Below are 23,367 nucleotides of genomic sequence, written 5' to 3'. Positions count from 1 at the left end.
CTACTGTGTTGCTGATTCTCTTCTCTCATAGCTTCTAGCCCGTCGGTGTATTACGAACGGACGCAGAGAGAGACTGGTGGGCTCAAACGGTCAGGGCCTCGGTACCTCGGGCCAGCCTCACTCTTGCCTCAGTTCCGGTGCTTCCAATCCCAGACTTAGGATTCGCCTCCCAAATGTGTTTTTCTTGACATCACTTCTTGAGGAACTCTCTGTGTCCCCGTCAAGCAGGCTTGGGGTTTTAGAGTTCACTTTGACTTGCTGTCATCCCCTGCCTCTAATATCCAGTCATTTATTGCATCCTGCTGACCCTCCCATCTCCACATTCCTCTTCCTTTCGAGTCCCACTCCTATGGTAGTGACCTCGGCAGTGGTGGCTTTCGGCCTCCCAGCCCTCCATCCTTCGGAAATCCTCCTGTGTGTTCTCTTGGTACGTTTTTCCATACTTCCTTTTTGCTCTGTTAAATGATAGGCCCCCCTGGGACAGGAACCCCGGAGCTTCCTCCACGCCCTTCAGTTCCTCATGGAGTGCATGAGCTGTGGAATGCTCAGGAAAGGCCTCCTAGATGAAGGATCATGTGCTGCCAGAGGGCCCGGGGCTGGGCTGCAGGACGGGGCTTCTGAGGGCGTGGGTGTGCCCAGGCGTGAGAGCAGGCGGTCTGCTGTGGGCCTCCTCACCTGCCTTTGGCACCTCGTCACCCCGCCCACAGGTAACCTCAGCGCTGGGAGCCAGGTGCTGCTTGGCCAGTGGCCATCTGGCATCCTTCCCAGCGACATTTCATTTGACCTTTCCTTTGAAGAAGGGTTTTGAAGCAACACTGTACACAGAAAGGTCAACAAAGAAGAGTGGATGATATGCCGACAGAATGTGAGTTAAAAGGCAGGAAATGAGGCTGCTTGATATGACCAGGTTGGAGGGGATGAGCGGAAAAAAATGCCCCCGAAATAATTCTTTAATCATTTGTCTTTAGAGACGTAAAGTGGGACATAGAAAACAAACATTTCCATTCAATGTATACACAGTTCGGCAAAACAAATAACTGGGCTTTGTGAGCGTCCAGACCTCCCGGCAGGAGGAAAGGGGCCTCTTGACTGGGCATTCTTTCCCCGCCGGAGTTCAGAGTGGAAGAAGTCAGAGGAGCCGCCCCTGGGGTAGAGCAGGTAAAGCAGAGCATTTTATTTTTCTAAATGAAAGCGAAAACTTCCAGATTTGTCCCAAAAGCCAAACCAGCGAAGGGGTCTCTGGGTGGCAGGGTGTCATCCAGGGGAGGACCCGCTGCCTGTGCCAGATGACCTGCTCACTTTTAAAGGAGTTCTTGCTGATTGTTTCCTGGCACCCGAATGACATGGGGAGATCTAGGATGGCCGGCTGTGGTCCCTGCCAATCCCCAGCAATGCACACATCAGAGGACATGTGTCTGTGCTAAAGAAACCAGGATGTTTCAGTCTTTTAAAATAAAAATCAGTGGCCAAAAAGTCAGTTATTGTTAATTATACCATTTATATAAAATTCATGTGTCTTACATCCATTGGTCTTGTTTATCTTTTTGATAGTTTTAAGCCAACTTACAGATTTCTAGGCAACAGCCCTGAAGTCTTTTACCATATGAATTAGGGAAGTTAGAAATAAACCAATCAACTTATTTTTATGTTTTCAGCTATGTATTTGAATAGTGCCTTGTCAATTACCGAATACCTTCGTATTATGAAAGCGCAGTTATTTTGAGTACGTGATCTTCACATCACTTTGCAGGTTGGCTGGTAGTAAGATCTCTTGTAAATTAAGAAGCTAATAAAACCAACAGCAAACATCTAGCACTTACTGTGTGCCCAGTGCTCTTCAGTGCTAATGTTAATTCATTTGGGCCCCTCCCAAACTCTCAAGTGTCACTTAGTACTATTGTCCTCATCTTGCAGAGGGAAAAAAAGGAATCCAGTCTTAGCTGAGACTTTAATTTCTGTCTCGCCTCTCTGTTCCTTGGTTCTCGCAGACGGGAGAAGGCAGGGGTGGGCTGAGGTGTAGGTGAGGTAAGTAGTATCCTTATCCCAGTTTTCAGGTGAAACAGAGAACTCCGGTGACTTGCCTGTGATTGCACAGCCGGGGTCAGGCAGGGCTTCTGATTTCCTCAGATCAGTGAGCAGGTATAAAATGGGACAGAGGAAAAATCTTTACTCTCTCAGTATGCCTTAAAGTCAATAATATAGCTTGCTGGGAATTGCCAGGCCTTCCCACCCAGGCGCAGGGAGCCCTGGTGTTCTCTCCCACGCCAGGCTCCTAGACAGATAACGTTCACAAGAGGGACCACTGCTCGCAGCTGCCATTTCATTTTATGCCGTAAAGACATGGTGAATGCGCCTGCCTAGGGATTCGCACTCAAGCAGGAGGTACTGGGTTGTGGCTTTGTTGGCCGGTCCAGGTGATGGGCTGATGTACAGGAGGCTGCGGGACAGGAGGCCTTCTGCGCCCGACCCTGGCCTTCTCTGTATCGTGCGACTGGGCCGGCTGTGGACAGACTTGAGGGTGGCCTTGCCATGTTGTTGGTGAGGGCGCCGTGGGGGTGGTATGGGGGGTGTTGCTGGCCAGCCACAGGGGTGACAGAGGGGGCTTGAGGTTGGGGGGGACCTGGCTGAGTAAAGAGCATTTGGGGCGACTCCCACACAACCGCTTAGAGCTCCGATGAGCACCACAGCCTCTCTCGGAGGTTCAGTTTTCTCATTGTTGATCGGCTGTGCGTCTGAAACACCGAGCACAGAGTCTGCGACATACCAACTGCTCAGATATTATTAAGTTGAAGACTTAGGGAAAAAAGCCTTTTTAAAATGCGGTGTCTTGTTAAAACTCATCACTCGACTCTCTCTGGGCATTTTTGAGACCACGCTAGGTCTTAGGGCAGCTCGGGGGCAGCTCACTTTGGAGGAAGAGGGCGAATCATCAGGTGGTCCAAGGCCCCGTCCAGCTGTGCAGGTCTATAATAGAGGCATTGTGCTCCGAGTAGGCCCAGACGGCCCACATTCCCAAGGTGGCAGAAGTAGCTGCAGACATCCAGAACTTGCTGCCCCTAAGGCCGGAGTCATCAGGGCCCCCACAGGGAACAGATGGTGCTCTCAAGCTGGGTAATTGGTGGTGAATTTAGTAAAGCGACTGTTTACAAAGTCAGGGCCAAGGTTAGGGGTGGTCCAACTGTGTTAGTGGCGTGGCCTGGCCTTGCCAGGGGACCCTCAGTGGCCCCGTACCCTAGGCCGGGACAGACGGTGGAAGGTTTGGTGACCACAGCTGGCTGTGTTAGGGAGTGTCTTCCTTCACAGAGTCTCTCCTCCTGCTGGCCCTGGAGAGCTCAGGGTGCACACAGGTGGGCTCCCGGTATGTATTGGAGACGGGTGGAGGGTCCCTGACTCTGGGGCACACAGAAGAGGAGGTGATTTCAGGTGTTGGAGGACGAAAATCATTTAGGTGAGTTGTGTATCCTGACATTTTGGTTTGCTTTAGATAAGACTCAATTCTTAAAATGTGGTTCAGATGATTGGACAGAGGTCCATTTTGAAAACATTTAAACTGATGGCTTCTTTGGTAACATTCCTTCAGTTACATCGGATCCTGAACCTGCATGCAGATGCTTCTCGGTCATTCAGTGTGTCTGGATTTGGGTTGTCTCACTGGTCAACTTAAAGGGATGGGTTAGGTCAGGGCTTAGCAAACTGGTCTATAAAGGGCAGATAGCAAATGTGTTAGGCTTTTGGGGCCAGATGTTTTGAATGAGAATCTTTCTCTTCCTCTTTTTTGGAAAAAGAAAAAGGAAAGAAAATTAAACTGAAAACTTTTAACTTGGGTCGGTAACAAAAGTGAGCCACACGCTATAGTTTGGCAACTCACAGACTGGGTCTCTGTTTCCCTAAGTGCAGTGTGTGTGCCCTGTGTGCAGTTTGAGGGAGGGCACAAGCGAACATTTTTATCTTAATAGTATGTTAAGTAGCAATGGATGTTAGAAAAAATAGAGACCTGATACGTCTGGTGCTCACTCCCTGTACAACTGTAGCCATCAGGGTCCCTGCAGGAAACAGAAGGCCCTTCTGCTGGGCAATATGGAGCTGAGCTGAATATTTGAGTTCAGGTCATTTTGGTGGTACTCCATTTGAGAGTAATACAAAGCTTTCTACAAAAAATATTTAAATTACGGAAGAGGTGGATACCTTTAAGGAAGGATATTATAAAGAAGAGTATGCACGCTACAAAGATAACTGCAAAAACTCACGAAGATTGTCTTGTGACTCTTTCCTGCTACTGGTTTTTCTTGATGGTTTTTTATTTGGGAACTGTTTTACACAGATGAAAATGTTCTCAAGAAATGCCTCAAGAAGAGACTTTGTGTAAGTTAATGGGAGAAAACAAGAGGACAGAGCCGTTTCTCAATTGAGTCCGGGCTGTCTGGTGCCCCTCCTGCCTTGTTCCCCTCTCTCCCAGGGAGAATGGTTCCCTGGGTGGGAGCCCTTTGGAGTCCTAAATCACTCCCTGCCCCTTAGGTTTCCCTAAGCGTTCCTGTATAGAATTGCACCAACACAGCCTGCTATTTCGCCGCAGGAGAACAAATTAAGTCTATCAAAGTACAGAAATTCAGAGGGCAAGGCTTGCAAGTGCTTGCTTAATTCCCTCTGGTAATCACTGGGCTGGCGCAGGCAGGCTCCTCTTTCCTGGACCTGTGCCCCTCCCCTGGCCACATGCAAGACTCATTTGTCTCCATCAGCTTCTTTAGAGCTGCCGCAGGGTCAGGGACACGTCCGTGGGAGGGCAGGGGCGGGCTGACACCTGCCTGCGGTGAGTTGTACCCAGGGCTTGTAAATGCCCAGGAGAGTAGTATGAACTCACTTGTCGGGTGTGCCTGGGCAGACAAAGGACTGCCTCCAAGCCTCCTGAGCATGCCGAACATTCAGTACAGGAAGTATCCCGAAATTTGTTTCCCATACATTTTTCCTTCTAGCTCCCCAAGTTGGACATGTCTTTTCCCTGCGTCACTGGTGATTTATCTGTCCTGGTAGCGCACCTTGATGATCTTTGGAAATTCTGTGCTAGTGCAGAGAGACCTTATTGGATTTTTTTTACTGCTTGATGATCTTTTACTTCCGATCACCTATGAAAACCTTCCCATTTTCTCTGAGATCCGGGCCATGTATGGACAGAGTGAGGGGTGTTTCCTTTGTATCCCGTTGGAGCTCAAAGCTTAACAAAGTATATTATTTAACGGACTGCACTCTTCTTCAGTTTTATTATCCTGTGTCCTGTCACAACGAAGTATCTAGGCCATGTTTTAGGCCTGGAGCTCATGTTGGCAGTGAAACAGAGTGAGAAAAGACCTAGTGCTTGCAGGAAAGGTGTATTACGCCAGAGATAATAGCCCATTGGTAAAACGCCCAAAACAAAATGACTGTTACGTACCATAAAACCCTTGTGTAGGGAGGTGGAGCTCCTTTTACCAACTGCCACCAGCACTGTAATTATTGATTTCTGGGTCGGGTGGGGGCAGAGGTAGAATCAAAACTTGAGGTGGAATTGAAGTACATGGAGAAAGTGCTGCTGTTGCACAGAACTTGGGTGGAAATCCTGGGATCTGCCCAGGTGCCCTTCGTAGGAAACCATGCCGCTGTCTTTGGTGGATTGGGCTCCTCCTAGCTTTTATTTTTTTTTTTAACAGCGCTATTGAATACAATTTAGTACCATAAAGTTAGTCCCATTTAAAGTATAAATTTCGTGGTTTTTTGTTATAGCCACAGTCAGGCAACTATTAGCACAATTTTAGAACATTTTCATCACCCCTAAAAGGAAGCCTATATTCACTAACAGTCACTCCCTATCCCTCTTCCATCCCCTCCCCAGCCCTAGGCAACCATTAATCCACCTTCCGTCTTTATTTGAGACATTTCGTATAAACGTATTAACGGAGTAACACAACATGTGGCCTCTCGTGACTGGTGTCTTTCCCTTAGCGTGGTGTTTTCAGGGTTCATCCACATGGTGGCGTTGGTGTCAGTGTTTCACTCCTTTGTAAGGCTGAATAATGCTTCATTGTATAGGTATTTTGCGTTTTATTTATTCATCATTTGATGGACATTAGGGTTATTTAACTTCTTGGCTATTTTCAGTCATGGTGCTGGGAACAATTGTGTACAGGTTTTTGTGTGGATAAATGCTTTCATTTATCTTGGTTGTATATCTAGGAGTAAGTTGTTGGGTCATATGGTAAGTATGTTTATTTTTTTTTAAGGAATTTTCTTAGTTTTGTTTTTTTTTTAAAGCAGCTCTATTTTTTGTTGTATATTTTGAAGTGTATATTTCAGTGGCATTAAGTACACTCGCATTGTTGTGCAGCCATCACCGTGTTACTCCCCATAGGTCTTTATGAAACAGTCAGCACATCTCTTGGCCCCCAGAAAAGAGAAGTAACTTTGACTTTGACTTGGCAAAGGGGCGGGTTAATAAAATGCCAAATCACTGCCTTTTGAGAGCTAGAACAGGTGAAGGGTCCTTGGCTCAAAACCACAGGATCTGTCTGCATGGATGCTACTGCTTTCTTCTTTCTTTCTTTTAAACATTTATTTATTTATTTTAGAGAGAGTGTGTGGTGTGGGGGCAGAGAAAAAGAGAAACCCAAGCAGGGTCTGTGCTGAGCGCAGAGCGCAACCTGGGGCTCTGTCCCACGATGCTGAGATCAGGACCTCAGCGGAAACCAAGAATCAGAAGCTTGAGTGACTGTGCCATCCAGGTGCCCCTGGTTTGAAAAAAAAATGTTGGTTAAGAGCAGCACTAGGGAGGAGGTGGGTGACTTGAAGAGGCTGCCTGAGAACTGGGAGTAGGGGAACTAGAGAGGTCGCTACTGCCTGTATTCTCTGGGGGAGCCCACTGGGTGTGTTGGAGTGATGACGCTGTCCTTCCCAGGCACCTCTCCAGGGCACACAGCATGAGTTCAAGAGCCTTATTTTCCTGCCTGGGCCCTTACAGGTGGCCTAAGAGAATCCTGAATAGAAGGGATCATTTGTAGCATTTACTGAGTCTCAAGAGAATGTATCAGTGTAGGGCCAAAATACGTGTGTGTGTGTGTGTGTGTGTGTGTGTTTTAGGGGAAACTAACATAGAGCTAGAAGAGATCTTGGAGAAGGTTTGTGTGGACCATGGACAGGAGAGCCTTGACTTCCTTCTGTCCATGGTGGGCTGGCCCCTTGTGCTATCCCACACCTCCACATTTCCCTGCTGCTCAGCCCTGTCTGGGGAGTGCCTACCTTCTTCCCTCAGCCTCGCCAAACCTTCACCTTGGCCTCTATCTCCCCTGACCGCTCTATCCTCGGTCTGTTGCTCTGAAATTCCCCCATGTCTCCTTTCTCTGCTGCTCATTTGGAGAACACCCTGTGGTTTTTGTATTGTATGTGTATGTTTCGTGAGTACCTCTTTTTTTCAATAATATGTCACTTCCTTACTGGCAATGATTGTATTTTATTAAACTCTTTGGGTTCAGTTACTGGTGGAGAGAAACAGAGGGTAGGTGCCACAGTCTACCCCCGCAGCGTGTAGTGAGATAATTCTTTTAAAATATTGACAAACCATGTAATTAAGAACTGATTATTCACACATCAATCAATTGTTCCCTTCAACTGGAGAATTTCTTAAAATAGCAACTCCCCCTGGCTGCATTTATCTATTTGTATCACTCATTAGCTATTTGGCGGAGAAATTTCAAAACGCCAAACAGGAGCCAGTGCATTTGCAGAACGGGATGAAATGAAGGCAGAGTATTTCTGAAATGATATCACTGATTCAGGAACAGTCTCCCAGGAATGTAAGTACTTTTAAAAATACAGATTTTATTTATATGCATAATCTCAATTTATTGCTATTTTTAAACAATTCCATGAGCTGTGCAGTAGTTTCCTCTTTGGACAAGTGAGGAAACAGTTTCAGAATAATTTGCGCGAGCTCACTGAGCCGGTCAGTGGTTGAGCAGAGTTTGAAACCAAAGTCACCTTGAAGACCTATCTTTGCCTCCTTGCTCCCTCGCATCTCATTGCATTTGCTAAGTGGGAAGATCCTCCTTATGTCTGATTAAAGTTTTACTGTAATTATATCATGGCCCACTGCCCTGGGGGACTGATTATACGCTCATGTAGATTTTCAGTAGCATTAAAGGTAATGGGGCATCTGAGTGGCTTTGGAGTCAGATGCATGCAGCTTTGAACCAAGGCTCGGCTTTGAAACTACTTTACATGGCTGGCTTGCCCTAAGTAAGATGGGTGCAACAGCTGCGTAAACAGTCAAGGCCTGGTTTGAGTGTTAGATGAGGTCATGTACATACAGGCCTTAGAGGGGGCTGGCGCCCAATAGCCATGTCGTTGGAATGTGAGCCATTCTTACTGTTCTTGCCTTGAGGGGCATGGCTGGCTTTAGATGGAGTCAGAAGTCAGAGGCTGGTTGGTGAGAGTTCTGAAGGGGGAGGGAGGCAAGTGGCAGCTTGGAGAGTCACTTCTCTGTACCTGCCCTCCCACAACACCTGTCCTCCCTCCCTCCCTCCTTCCTCCCCTCTCTCTTCTGTCAAATCCATGACAGCTTGGGGGAACTTCTGCATTAGGTGGTGAGTTGGTTACTTCCAAATCTTTGAATTTATGATTTCATTTTTCAGATCTCAGGCATTAAGAAATAGAGGTTCATGGCTCCTTGGCGGGCAGAACATGTCAGGGAGAGAAGTGGCCATCCTCCTATGCTGAACACTGCCTCATCTCTGTGCTTTCTCAGAGCTGCAGAGTGGAGATGTCTTTCCACTCCCACACTGAAACCGTGTTTTGCAGAACAAGAGGACTGTTGAATGAAGCAGCAGTGGGATATTTCCGTCACAGTGGGGTCCTTCCCTGAGCTCCTGCACCTCACCTGTGAAGTGGGATGAGGCATTCTTTCTGCAGCCCTTGTGAGCGCAGTGGGACTCAGCCTGCTGGTTCCTTTCTCTCTCAGGGTCCTGCCCTGGCCATCCCAGCACTTCCAGGTTTGACCTTCACCTTCCAAGCAGAGTCATGCAGAGTGCCTGGGTCTCTAGCCTTCTACAAGATACCAGCTCGCCCTCCGAAATGAGAACTCATCAAAAAGTGAAGCATGGCTTAGTCACACCGTGTTTTCTCATTGTTTACTCTTCCCTGTTTTCTTGCCTCTTCGTTATTCTCAGCCCTGGTTTCGGCACGGTGGAGGGTTCTCCAGCAATGCTGTGACAAACTTTCACTTTCTAGTCAATACGCTTGTTTGCAGACGTTATTGGAAGCTTTAAGAAAAAAAAAATCTTAAACCAGTTCACTTTAAAAAGTCCATAGAACACTCTGCAGTGGACCATTTCACACAGTACAAGGCACGCTTTGACTCACTCAGTGCCCTGCTGACACTGCTCTGCTGCAGACGCCGCCCCGAGCGCCATCCGATATTGAGTGGCGTTCCTGGCCTCTGAGCACTAGATGACAATAACGCCTGCCTGCCCCCGACTTGTAGCAACCACAGGTATCTCCAGGCATTGCCAGATGATCCTTGGCGGGAGCAGAAGCAACCTTGGTTGAGAACCGTTGCCCTGTAACCTTAGACCTGACCCTTCGCACCTTCTCTTGCCACCCTCCCTCTGCCCTTGGCATCGCCAGGAGACATAGGTCGAGGGGGAAGAACGGCCTTCACTGGCCTGTTGTAGTACACAGCAAAGAGGATTTGGGGGTGCTTTTTGTGGAGTATTTTGCATCTCGGAGGAAGGTTGAGTCATCAAATTGTGAGTCCAGTGACCTTTACCTTGGTGTAGAATGGCTGGAGTAGTTTTAATTATTGAAGGATTGTGGGGAGGATAAATATTGGCTCTTATTTCCTTGACCACATTTCCTTTAGTATATGTAATTTTTTCCCCTCATAAATTTTATAGAACCACAGATGTCTATATGGAGTCTGTGGTCTTTCAAACAGCATTTAGGCTGCAGTGTTATTGCTGTCTCAGGGAGGGGACAGAACTGGTGTAGGTCTCCAGTACAGGTAGGATTCGGGTGGGCATTGGAAAATGGAAAAAGAGGTAAGGCATTCACATTCTCAGGTGGACGCTGGAATCCGGTGTGTGAGTTTTCCTGGGAAACCACTGAGTAGCAGCTGTGAAGCCCACGGTCAGGGGGTAAGCCTGGGAAGCAAGCACATGTTAGGTGGTCATGGAGCTGTGGAAGTCCCAAATGTGGGTCCAACTGAAGCATAGGGGAACGTGATCTGTCAGACTATTGTGGATTCTGGCACCCTGCAGGTCTGCTCCTTGGGAGTGAATTATTTCATTTAATAAGGGTCTGGTCATTTCTGGGTAGACCTAAAATGCAGTTTTAAGACTGGGAGGCTGAAGGAGAGAGCAGGGATGGCTCCCATGTTCCTGTGGTCCCCTTTGCGGGGTGCAGGCGCAGTCACTGGGGGGTTCCCTGCTTGATGTGGTTCCTGCAGTACCCGCACAGCAGGCTCCTGTGGGGCAGGGGATGAGAGTCTGAAAGTCTCTGGCACAGGGGTGGATCCTTCCCAGATGCCCGGAGGCCTGCCCTGCTGGCTCTGGGGACATTGCAGGTTCCTTTCTAGACTTCAGGCTTTCGTTCCATTCTCCACCTCTTACCCTGAACAGAAAACTGATATCTGTTTAACTACTTGGCAGCCTCTTAGCCTATGCTCCCTTTTACTTTTTTAAAGTTAAAAAAAAATTTCACAGATTATTTATTTATTTATTTGACAGAGAGAGAGATCACAATTAGAGCAGCAGGCAGAAGGAGAGGGGGAAGCAGGCTCTCTGCTGAGCAGGGAGCCCAATGTGGGGCTCAATCCCTGGACCCTGAGATCATGACCTGAGCCGAAGGCAGCTGCTTACTGACTGAGCCACCCAGCAGCACCCCTGTTCTCTTTTAACCAAGAAAAATCTTAGGCTGAAATTTGAAAACTCTTCATGCCAAAGAAAAGAATTAATCAGGGTTTGCTTTTTTAAACTACAAATGCTCCCCTGCCAGGATTCTGACATCCTCCGTGCCCCCTCGGGGACTGGCATGGCCTTTCCATAGGCACTCAGCCATTCTGAGGGAGCTCTGTTCTTGCCAGAGATCTTGGTTCGAGTCAGTAGACATGACAGAGATCGCCTAGTTGCCTTCCACTGTGCTCCCTGTAGCTTTGTTCCTTACCACAGCCCTAGCATCTGCCCTTCTCGTGGGGGGAGCACATACTTGGGTCCCTGGAGCTCCTCCTGTATCTGAAACTCTCATGGAATTGCTTTAGGAGAGCAGAAGCATGCTTCTTCTAGTTAATATTTCATCCATTCTCATTTTTCAAAGAGGGGCTTCTAGTCATAGAACCTAAGCTTCAGGAAGTCAGGGGTTTGGGTCCGATCAGGTCCCTGCTGCATCTCTGGTTTCTAGAACCATATCTGGCACCCAGAACATTTGTGGAATGAAGAACACGCATAAAAACACACTCATAGACAAAGCAGCTGTTTAAGTTGCCAGAAAGTTGGGCATTATGTTTAAAAAATGGCCAAACATTTTTTGGTGCTTCATCAGTGTACCTAATGAAAAGATCTGATTCCTTCTGATATCTAAAGTGTTCCATGGAAATACGCCTCCTGCTGTTTTCATGTTGCTGTGCATACATACGCCCTGTCCAGGTGCCAGGTGCCCCCCATTACACAGAGCCCCGGCGTCATGGCCTCACCTTTACAGCCCAGCTCGTCCGGTGTGCTTGCTGCTGGACGTGTTTATGAAATACAGGAGATCAAATCCTTCAAGTGTGAAGTGTACGTAGCATTCTCATTACTCTGTTTTTTAAAAAAGTGAGTTGTCAAATCTGTTGAAATAGAATAAATCAGCTAGAACATTCTTGGATTAAAGAAAAGCAGTATTAATGAATGTATTTGCTATGCATTCCAATCCTATTAATCCTGATGAGTTCAGCCTGGATTAATGTATGGCATGCTTCTCTTCAGGACCTCTGAGTTGGGCATTAACTACTTGTATACCAGGACAGGAAAGTGTGAGCAGAGTTTTGTGACATGAGCTTGGATCCAGCATGGCCGTGTTCACTTGACTGGACAGCCCAGAAAGCAGCAGTTCTCAAACCGCTTGGTCTTGGAACCCCCTTGTGCTCTGTAATTACAGACTATGGAGGACTTGAAGGAGCTTTGCTTATGTGGGTTGTATGTATAAATGTTTACCATGTTACAAATTAGAATTTAGAACAACTTCAAGTGTTTATGTACTAATCCATCTAAAAACAACAACAATAAATCATTTTATGTTAACATAACATTTTTATGGAAAATATCTAGTTTCCAGAACAACAACAACAAAAAATTAGTAAGAGTAGCGTCGTTTTACATACTTATCAATCTCTTTAATGTTCAACTTAATTGAAGACAACTTGATTCTTATGTCTGATTATGCATCAGTCGGTTTTGATGTGTTGTTTTAGTTGTAATATATAAAGAAAATGTGGCCATGGATAGGTACTTGGAAAAGGAAGAGGACTTCAGGAGTCTTTTTGGACAATTATGGGTATTCTTTTTTGATACTGCACGAAAACTTGAAAGGAGATAGTTGGTTCCACAGTAGAATCTGAAACCATATTGACGGACTTTGTATACTGGAAAATGGGTCTGTTTTGTACTTTAAAAAAAAATCCATTTTCTCCTTTGAATCAGTCATTTGTCCATGTATGATTTTGTTTCAGTGAATTACTGTCTTACTGAATTACACAGATCTTCTGGAGGTGGACACATTTTATCACGTAATTGTTTTCTAAAAACCACATTTGTTAGTGTCGCCGCCAGTATCATCAGAAAACTCTCTAAGTTTTGAGAAACTTTCGAGTTCTGGGTGATGGATGCAGGTTTCCCCAAATTTTAAGTTGTTTGTTTGAAAGCTCAAATTTATCAATGGCAACCAACATTATCGGTTGTTTTTCTTCTAGATTCTGCTCCTTTTATTCCAGACAGAGACCCGATCATGGCTCTTGGCTCTCTCCCTTCCCCAGAGAACAAAGTGTAGTTTTCTTGGCTTGGCCACAAGGGCTTGGATGACTTTGCCCCCATCTCCCAGCGCTTTGACAGTTTCCAGCCTCCACAGTTTTTTCTTTTGTTTTCTCATTCGCTTAAAACCACACACATTTATTGCCTTCCAGTTCTGGATGGAGATCAGAAGTCCGAAATAGGTCTCACCAGGCTCAGGTCCGGGTGTTGGCAGGGATGTGCTCCATTCCTAACACTCTGGAGAGAATCTGGCTCCTTGTCCTTCCCAGCTTCCAGAGGCTGCCTGCCTGCCTTGACTCCTGGTCCCCTGACATGTTCAGAAGCAGGGCGGCTGACGGGGTCTCTCACATTGCATCCCCCGACACTGACTCTCCTGCTTTCTCTTCCATCTTGTAGGGACCCTCACTGATTCTATCAGAAAGTCTTCCTATCTCAAGGTCAGCTGATTAGCATCTTTATTCCTCTTGCAACCTTAATTCCTCCTTGCCATGTAACCTAACACAGTCACAAGTTCCTGGATTGGGGATTTGGACTTTGCGGGGGGCAGGCAGTATTCTTCTGGCTGTCACATTCAAGCGGCTCCATTTTTACGTTCAGCTCCTGCTCTGTATGTGTTGGCTAGACTCATCCTCTAAACATTACTTCATCCCATAAGCCTCTTCTCAGCTCTCCAGGTGGAGCCCATGGACGTAGAGACCCCCATGTGAGCCACACCATCTTGGTGTCCTTGTCGCAGAAATGCATCTGTGTGTCGGTCTCCCTTGCTGGACCGTGGCCCTCTCAGGGTCCTGTGGTGCTTGGCGCATGAGAGGGAACAAGCCGTGTGTTGTTGGTTCCGGGCTGTGTTTGAGATGCTACCGAATGAATATCAGTTTCTTTGCTATGATAATGGCATTACACTTGGGTAGGAGAGTGCCGTTCTCAGGAGTTACCAAAGTGCTTAGAGGTCAAGTGTCATGGTAGCTATCATAGCTCACTCTCAGGTGGCTTCTGAGAACAGTTTATATTTACATAAGGATAAAGCAGATAACAGCAAATGTTAAATATTGGTAAATGTAGGTGAAGACTCTGTAAATGTTCATTTAACTTTTCTGAGGGTTTGGACATTTTCAGAACGGAAGGGGAGGAGAATGGAGTATTGGTGTGGAATGAGCGCAGGTGAGGATGGAGTCGGATTTCGGTTGTGGGAAATCCGTGTGCTGCTGCGGAGGTTCTGGAACTATCCGCGTTGATTCACACCTTCGTGTGCCTCTTTGGCATACTGATAATCCTCTCTGGGTTCACAGTGGTGCAGATTGTATTCGGGAGGCTTCATTAGACCTCTCCAGCTCCTGGGCGAGCACGTGAGTGTGCGAAGTAGAAATGGTAAGATGGAGGAAACGAAGGACTTTATGTGCTGCTCCTCGACGAGCCTCTTCCTAGGACGCCCCCTGCGAAGGTGACTGGTCCCACTTGCAGACGGTGATGACTCCAATCACTCGATCGCATTTGTTGTGGGACTGTAGGGCACTCTGCCAGCTTGTCACAAGAGCACACATCCTACGTTTAGAGCATCCCAGCCCACTTGAGCCCATTGGGCAGCTGCTCCGGGAGAGTCTGCTGCAAAATGCCATTCATGGATGGTGTCCCCCTGTTTCCTGAAGGACCCAGCTGAGGCTGTCTGCCTCTGCTGGTCTCGGTGCTCAATGCCATTGTCAGAGAGGGGATTCACTCCCCTCCCAGCTCCTGGCGAGAGCCTCAGAGCTTGTACTCACCTGCCTCTGTGTCCTAGATGTGTGGAGGTGGCCTGTCTGGGGGATGATTGATACCATCCTTGTTTGAGATAGGATCCTCACTGATGGAGGCCACGTGATGGGATCACTGGTTTGGAAGCCACCTTGTCCATTTTCCTGTCTTGTTCCCCACCTGGTGGTGCTTCACTCCGACCCTCACCTTCCCAGCCACCATGCCATTCATCTTTGTAAGGTGGGATGTCCTTCCTGTTGCTGAGCAGGATGGAGTCATCCCTCCCTGTCGCAGCCACAGGTGTGGCGGTTCTGGAAACCAGCGTGATGGGGCATAATGACTCTTCTTTGCTTTCCAGGAGCCAGAAGCTCCCATCTCATCCCTCCTGAGACGTCTTTGCTCCAGGACCCAGGTGATCCTCAGGTACGAGGTGACGAGTTCTTACATCCTATTTCAGGTACAGTCTGCCCACCTGCATCCCAGCAGGACGGTCTCTTGGGTGCTAGAATATATTATCCCTTTAGTCCTTCTGTTGGCTGTTGACTTTACAGGTTAAGGGACAGCTACTCTATGTCATCGTCTTTTTAAAGCTTATGACTACTCTGCCTTTTCAGAGTCCTCTAGGTCTTCAGGCCCATCCACTCAACAGAAGACAGGCGTGTCTCCTCGCTTTCATGGTTTTATTGAATTCCTACATTTCCTTCAAACAGAACTCGCAATACCCTGCAGATGGCAAGGCTTCTGAACAGAGGCCACCAAGGCGTGCTGTGGAGAGATCTGCCAGAGCCTGCCCCTCCATCCTGGTGTAGATGCTGGTGTGCGGTGTGGTGTGTGGGACTTGGTGGGACCTGCTCTGGGCCAGGGCCCCTGTGCAGTAGTCCTGTTGCACTGTGCTGTGGTTCTGCCTTTGACTCTTGGAGCCTTTGCTTCGCAAGGTCAAGGGCTGGCTCCAGTTGCCTTCCTGCTCTCAAGCTTTTCCTCTTGCTTCTACCCCTCATTCCTCAGATTTTCCCTCTTTTACTTAGGGATCTTCCTGTAGCTTGTTCTTGGGTTCAGGTGCTGTAGTGATCTGCCATAGATCAGTGTATTTCAGGCGGGTCCTTGGAGCCCCAGGGTCCTGAGGGGGCCAAGGAGCCAGGCAGGGAGGGTGGGGGAAGGTCAGGGCTAGCCAGCGGGGCACAGTGTCTCCTGTCTGTGTCAGAGTGGTTCCAGTTTTTTCTGATTCTCACAGTTGGGTTCAGCAGAGGAGGTGGTTTGGGAAAGAAGGGTTCTTCTATTAAAATAGTTAAAAGCTATCACTCCGGTTATTTTTTGATTGAAGTAACAAGTTCACTGAGTATGGGCACTTCAATGTTATTGTCACTATTTTGTGCATTAAAAAAAATGGAGGTAAAGTTTTTTCAGGCATGTGTGTTTATAAAAGAACCTCACCTGATACTTCTCTCTCTGTGTCACATTCTTACAATCCTTTGGACCATTCAGACTCTTAATTCCAAATATAGCTTTATCAAGAATGCACCCATAATCAAGGTCATTCATCCTTCATCAGAGGGACTTTGCAGGGGATATGGCCCATGACCTTTGCCAGAGGGAAGCATCTTCAAGCAGGTGGCCTTGAAATTAGGAGGGCTCTCCATGGCTTCTATGTCCCTGGGAGACTCACCCCTTATTAATGAGGCTATTGCAACTTGTCAATGTCAGAACAAAGGTGTAGGTTACCTTTATTTTTTTTGCAAAGACAGTCAGGAAAGCTGGATCCTTGCCAGCAGGGTCATGGGAGGCTATCCCGCGTTGTGCCAGAAGCCATTGTAGACCTCGGATGTCCTTTTCTTTCCTTCTCCTTTCAGGTCTTATTTAGTAAAAGTGCTTAGAGTGAGTTCATTCTGCTCTCTTCCTCCTCTTCCTGCGGTAGGCAGATGTGTCTGTGCTGTCTTAACAGACTATTTTAGAACCTCTTCCTGTTACCCAATCCCAGAGCTTGGCCTGTGGGTGGGGGGGGGGTGGTGCTGAGTGTTCACCTTGGGGTGAAAAATCTACATCAGATCTGTTTCTCGGATCAGGACACTGTGACAGAATGCGTGGGGAAGCCATCCTTGGTTCTCAGGCCCTTGGGCATGTGTCGTGAACTGCACCTAAATCAGGGGAATTCACAACCTACTAGAAACCACCAGGAGGTAGGCCCTTCTTGAGTGAAGAGAGTCCTACTAGGTGCCAGATGGTGACCGAGGTGGTACGCCCCCTGGAGGCTTTTTGGTCTCTGCCACACTTGTTTGTGCTCCTGGGTTTATCATAACCGTCTTCCTGCCCAGAGGGCAGGCCACCAGGTCGCTTGGTTCCCTTCCATGCCGTTTCCTCAGCACCTAGAAGGGTGGGGAGGCATAGAGTAGGCCTAAGGCAAATATTTGCCGAATGGTTAGATGGTTGCTTTCGTCTTCCTTCCCAGACTGTGTGTACTCTGAGCCCAGGGACGGTGTATTGCTTACCTTTGTCTCTCCTATAACTCCCAGGAGAGTGGCCCCGGGCAGACACACAATTCTGTGAAAAATGACATAATAGTCATTTAATGCATGCCATTTTTCCAGAGGAGGAAAGGGCTTTCAGATCACTTAGACTTAAAGAAAAAATAGTTGCAGGTCAAGGAAACGTTAACTCCACCATTAAAACAGAGAAAGTTAAAAAAATGTTGGGCTCTGGTTTTTAGCTTCTTGAAGATTTAAAGAGAGAACGGACGCCAACTCACTCCCTGCCTCATGACTGGACCGTGGGAGGAGTGCTCTGTCACTGCGTAACAAACCACCAACCGGGAGGCCTGAAACAACACCCATCTGTTGTTTCATTGTTCCTGTGGTCAGAAGTCAGGGCACGGCTTGGCTCACAAGGCTGGAGTCAAGGTGTTGACTAGGGTTTGGTTTTCATCTGGAGGCGCGGCCGGGGTAGAAGCCGCTTCTAAGCTCCCTTAGGTTGTTGGGCAAATCCATGTCCTCAAGGTTGTAGGACCCCAGAGCCCTGGCCTTTTGCTGGCTGACATTCATGGCCATGTGGCTTTTCCACGCGTGGCTCCTTGGTTCATTAAGCTGGCAAGGAGAGGCTGCTAGCAAGATGGAGCCCGATGTCAATGTCACATCATCGCCGAGTGACGTCAGCACCGTTGCCACGTTCTGCTGACTAAAAGCAAGTCCCAGTTCCCCCACACACTCAGGGAAACACAGGAGTGGATCGTGAGGCCACCTTAGAGACTGCTGACCGCAGATCACCTTTACTTGCTCCTTGAAAAGTGATTGCCATCTACTGTCCATCTTTGTGGAAAGTTATTTTAAAATGCTCCTTTGTTTTCTCCAAAATGACCCATGATTTAAATCCTTTAAAGGATCACAACTCTATGGGGTCCATTCATTCTTCTAACCCTTTCGGATGTCCTCTGTGCCGTCCTGACCCTGCTGGGTGGGGGTTGCCCCCACAGCACTCCACTCCACAGCAGGAATGTCAGGTGAAGTAGCCGTTTGTGGAACCCGGCTTTGGATTCCACAGTCCAAGCTGCTTTGGAACGCAGCTGCATTTTGTCACAGTGTTTGTGTAGGGAATGTGGTCCTGAGTCTCAAGTGTGACTGACTGGCTGTGAACTTTTAGAAGGCAAGACGCCCTCCCAGTAATTTTTTTCTGTGGCAGTGTCTATGTAGATAGCGTTATTTGGGGCCTAAGTTGTGATGTCTGTGGGTTACCCTTTAAAAATTCCTTAAAAATAACAGGAGTCTGTGCTGTGTTTCCTCGTTCTCTGGAGATGTGGACCCTGATTATTATAAAGCAGTCGCCAAAGAATGGAGAATTTCATGAACCGCAGTCTGGATGATTGACTGTTGTTACATGGAGAGGCTGTGGGGTCACATTCGGGTAGCATTCCGCAGGGAACAGGGTGATCGGATTGCCCTGGAGTCTCCCGTGAAACACCGCAGGCGGCGCTGCCCGGGACAGAGGACGCGTGGGCGCGCCGTCCCGCACCCTGCAGGAGGCCCACACACCGAATGCTGCTCTCTCGGCCCGTGCAAGGAGTGATACTTGTCCAACTTCCTGGGCTGCCTTGTCCACCTGATGGCAGCCTGACCCGCTGGCAGTCCTCCGCCAGCTTTTGGTGGTGCACGGACCCCTGTGGAACTGGCCATTTGCTTCCGGGGCCTCAGAGTCATTTCTCACCCAGAGAACGGAGACCGTTCTGGCCCCACATACTGGGGGTTTCCTCCCAGTATATTCCTGACGGTAGGTGAGTGCAGCAGGTCATCGCCGGACTTCAGCAGGGAAGGCGGCCGGCCGCCCAAGGAGGCTGTGACGTCTCTTCCAACATTTCAACATTTACACGCTTTTCTTTTGGGGGTGATGGCTTGCGATTTTGGCTACCGGTAAAGTGTCATTACAGGAAGACCAACCATAAAATGCGGCATTTCCTGCTGAGGGGTTATTCATGCATGACATATGCCACATAGATAATTCCCATGGTAACTGTGGGTGTCTGGAGTCTGTGTATCTCCGGGCTCTTTGAGGAGAAAGCCCAGAAAGGGAGCAAATGGCAGGTGAACGTGAAAGATTAGAGCCTTTGCCTGTGCAGAAGTGCTTTATTAGTCGGATTAAAATATGCTCAAAGGCAAACATAATTGATTTGCTCCCCAGAGAAAGAAGGCTGAGCCACGAGCAGTCAGCTGTCCCAGTGCTGTTTCCCCCTCCACTCTGTCCTTCATGATAAGACCAGAGCAATCCTTCCAAGAGAAGGTTTTTGAGATGCTCTTCCTTCGCTTAAAAATTTCACGTTGTCACTTTCTCAGCTGGCCATTCAAGACTCTGGTAAATGTATGGTCCTGCCCCACACGCCTGTCCACCATGGTCACCCCACTTCACCCGGGTCGTCTGATGTGTGTCACGGGCAGTTCAGTGGGCCTGTGCCTTCCCTCCCCGGTCACCTCAGCAGTGACATGTAACCCACAAGACGAACTCGTATCCCTCATGGGTTCACAGAACATGCACAAAACACACATGCCTATGAGTGTCTCTCTTTCAGCCACTACAAGCTCTGAAGAACCTTCGAATCACTCCCTTTTCCCCCCCTTAAATCTCTTCGTTGGAACCCATGTTGCCTTTTCTGGCTTTAGTCTGCTTCCCCAAATTTGATACAGACTTAGGCTCAGAGGATGTGTAGGAACAAGGCTGGTAACAGGTACGACCAGGTCTGCCTATGATGAATCCTTTACTCATGGCTGTTTTTCTAGGTTAAAAAAAAATAGCTGAATATTGATAATTTCCTATGGTTCAACCTAATCCTGGTTAAAGACTATTTAGTTTGGCTCCATGGCTTATAGCACTGGGGGACTCTTCTGGTCCGGAGGGAGGGGTTGATAAAGGTTGTGGAAGAATTTCTTCTTTGTTTTCTGGGTCAGCCCTGAGTGGGTTCCTTTCTTTTCACATTCACTTTTGGAAATTTCCAAACATGCACAAATGTAGGGAGAAAGCATAATGAAATCCCATGCACTCAATTATTCACATCTCCCAGGTAGAATTTTGACATGGATTTAACTTGTCTTTGGATGCTTATGCCTTCCTTTTTTTCCACTTATTTGTTTGTTGGTTTTATTAGAATATTTCCTTCCCCTTAACTCAGAAGCAGTCCACACTCATAGAAATATTATCCATATGCAGAAAATGAAAAATGTCCTTAATCACCTGTTGAGAGACAACTACTTCAGTTTCCCTTCCAGTCCATTCTTTATATAAACTCATATTCAATATGTTATTATTATTTCCCAGCAGTGCTATTTCATGTTTCTCTCTCTCTCTTTTTTTTTTTTTTTGACACTTTATCCCTGCTTTTTTCAGGGATGTAGTATCTCCAACATAATATCTAATCCATCTGCTTTGGCCTGCTCTTTCTAACACATACTTTTCTAAGCCTTGCTGTCTGTATGCTTTCCAGAACTTTCCCTGAAGCCTTGGTTGGGCGCTGGAACCCAAACCACCTACCTTTCCTCACTCCCAAATAAAGTTCCTATTGCCTCAAAGCCCATGGGTCTTGCCCAGCAGCAGGGAAGTAGGTGGATTATGTTAATTTATTCTACCATGTGAATAACTAATTGACTTAATTTTTACAGAGGAGTTATCATTCAAGAAGAGGCTGTCACTTAACCCTTGTGAATCTATTATTTGTAGGATCGGTGACACATTAAGAATTGTCAGCAGCATGGAGAATAAGTTTGGTCAAAGTTGAGTCCGTTGGCACCTGGCGTAGATAGGATTTCTGGAATCCAATGCATATGTATGTGTGTATACACACACACACACATGTGCACACGCATGTGTATAAATTGCCGTCTAACTCCATTCTTACTCTCCTGAGAGGAGTAACAGTTGCTACTGTTGGTCTCTGGTGGGGATTAAATGAATTTGCAATGTGTTTCTGTTGAGGAGCTGGTGTAGAATGTTCCTTGTTTCCCAAGAACCTTAGCCCCTTTGTGAGTCTGTTCTCCAGCTCAGTTCAAGGAGCTGGACCTGATTTTTCACAGCTGCTTTGTCTACCTTGGAACCAGTGCATTTCTAGAAATTCCAGGTTTTTTCACAGAGTTGCTTATAACCATGGGAAGATGGGGAAGCGTGGAAATTTACTGGAGCTTGGCATCTAAGTCTGTGAACTGCCCGGGTTTGTTGAGTGAATGCATTAGTAAATGTAAAAATAGTGGGATTGTGAGTGTGCAGTGAAAGTTAGATCGGTTTTGTGTGGAATCATCTGCTTTGCCCCAGGTCTAGATGCCAGTTCTCCTTGTGTTTTTTTGTAAGAGGACAGTTCTGGAAGGAGCAGCAGAAAACTCTTTCAGGATACCTTGGAGGCCTAGAGAATTAAAGAAGCAATGTTGTGGTAGTAAGTTTGAATTCTGATATTAGGGGAACTTTATTTAAGACATTGCTTTTCCACTTGAGAGACAAACATATAACAGTTTTTAAGGCCCAAGTGAAGTGCTTAACAGTTCATATAAAGCTGACTTAATGAAATCCCCCACTCTGCAGGACCAGGCTCCTGTTCAGTTCTGGTTAATCAGCGTTGTACTAGAGATGCCCACAGAGTTTGTAGATCACTTGGCTTCAGATTCCAGATACGGAACATTTTTGTCACATACTGCAAAAGTAGGTATGATTAAAGGCATGTGTCAGAGGAGCTCTGAGCTCCTGATGGAATGCGTGTTTTTGTCATAATGCATTTCTGTACACGGGGCCAGGGCTTCTGCCCTGATAAAGGACAGCCTTCCCTAGTGATGGAAATGCCATCCAGAGACATAGCTACTGTCTAATCACATCCTGCTGGCTTGAGGAGGAACATTTCTAGATTGTATCTGGGTATCTGGTTTTTGTGAAACCGTGCTTAGTAGCCCTTCCCCTGACTTCTTGTTTTTTATATCATTCTTCAAATTGAGTAGATAATATTGAAAAGATTTGACTATAGCTAAGTTAGGCAAATATCTGTGGCAAAGCCTTGCTTAAAGACAGCCCTGGCAACGGGAACCCTTCACTAATGGGGATTGCCTGCCTTCTGCTACTGGGAGCAGAGACAGCCAACAGATTGCAAACTGAGATTTTGAAGAAAGAAATGAGAATGAGGAATGCCTACTGGTGCGGCAATACTAGCAGCTCTTTGCATTGGAAGAATACTGGATTTGGCTTTTCAGTGAGCTCCTTAATGCATCGTCTCATTTGACCCTCATGTGTACCTGCAACAGTGGGACAGCAGTGCTGTCTCATCTTTAGATCTGGAAACCGAGGGGCGCCTCTGCCTTCAGCCCAGTTCATAATCTCAGCATCCTGGGATCCAAACCCACATCGGGCTCTCAGCTCAGCAGGAAGCCTGCATGCCTCTCTCTCTGTCTGCCTTCCTCTCTGCCTAGTTGTGATCTCTCTCTCTCTCTCTCTCTGCCAAATAAATAAATAAAATCTTTAAAAAAAATCTTTAAAAAAGATAGATTTGGAAACTGAGAACCCCAAACACTGACTTAAAGATAATGAAAGCCTAGGCTGAGGGTGTGACAGGTACTCAAGGTACCATGGAATGGAGCGGGGAAGCTGTCCCTCAAGGCGAGACGGGAGGTGGGGATAGAGCACACCCCATGACATTTTCCTGTGAGGAAAATGGGAATTGTTTCAAGGCTTCGTAGACAAGACTATGTTGCTTAGGTTGGATTTAAACCAAACTGACAACTTTTTACATTTTTATTTGTTTGGAGAAAGAGAAACATACTCTTTGGTAACTCAGACCATTAACTAGTCAGCTAACAAAATCTCTTTTGATAGAGAGACCCTCCTGAGTTGTTGGAGAGTAATGGCGGTGATTACCTAAGATGACGGTCAGTTTCCTGTCTGCTTCCTAACACCGAGCGTCTGCTGTGGGTGGTATGTGTGATGTGGTCCTGTGAATGCTGCTCCGTGCATCCTGTGTGCTGGGGGATGGAGGAGCATTTGGGTGCCGCTCTGCTGGTGGGACACACAGAGACCTTTCCCTCCACCAGTCAGCCTTGCCTCCTGTCCCTGCTTCTCTCCTATACCAGCTCTCCACACCCTCCATGCCTGTTCTCCAAACCTGCAGATCCTGCTTCAGAGGATG

At 47.3% G+C, this 23,367-nt stretch overlaps 1 protein-coding gene across 8 annotated transcripts in view; it reads left to right on the top strand.

The window, feature by feature from the left end:
- The window catches only part of SLC7A1 (solute carrier family 7 member 1), a 75,945-nt gene that overhangs the window by 22,239 nt on the left and 30,339 nt on the right, over positions 1-23,367 (top strand). For 5 of the 8 annotated variants that reach the window (XR_006814909.1, XM_045978198.1, XM_045978199.1 and 2 more), the window contains exon 2: positions 15,103-15,167. The exons of 2 other annotated variants lie outside the window; for them this stretch is intronic. The gene's annotated coding sequence lies outside the window, so the exon portion shown is untranslated. Of the gene's footprint in view, positions 1-15,102; positions 15,202-23,367 lie in introns of all 8 variants that reach the window. One more of the 8 variants, XM_045978201.1, reaches the window with a different exon arrangement.

This window comes from Meles meles, chromosome 14 (genome assembly GCF_922984935.1).
Source record: "Meles meles chromosome 14, mMelMel3.1 paternal haplotype, whole genome shotgun sequence".
NCBI lineage: Eukaryota > Metazoa > Chordata > Mammalia > Carnivora > Mustelidae > Meles > Meles meles.
The sequence above is the reverse complement of the archived record's forward strand: the minus strand, read 5'-3'. Positions and strand labels throughout refer to the sequence as shown.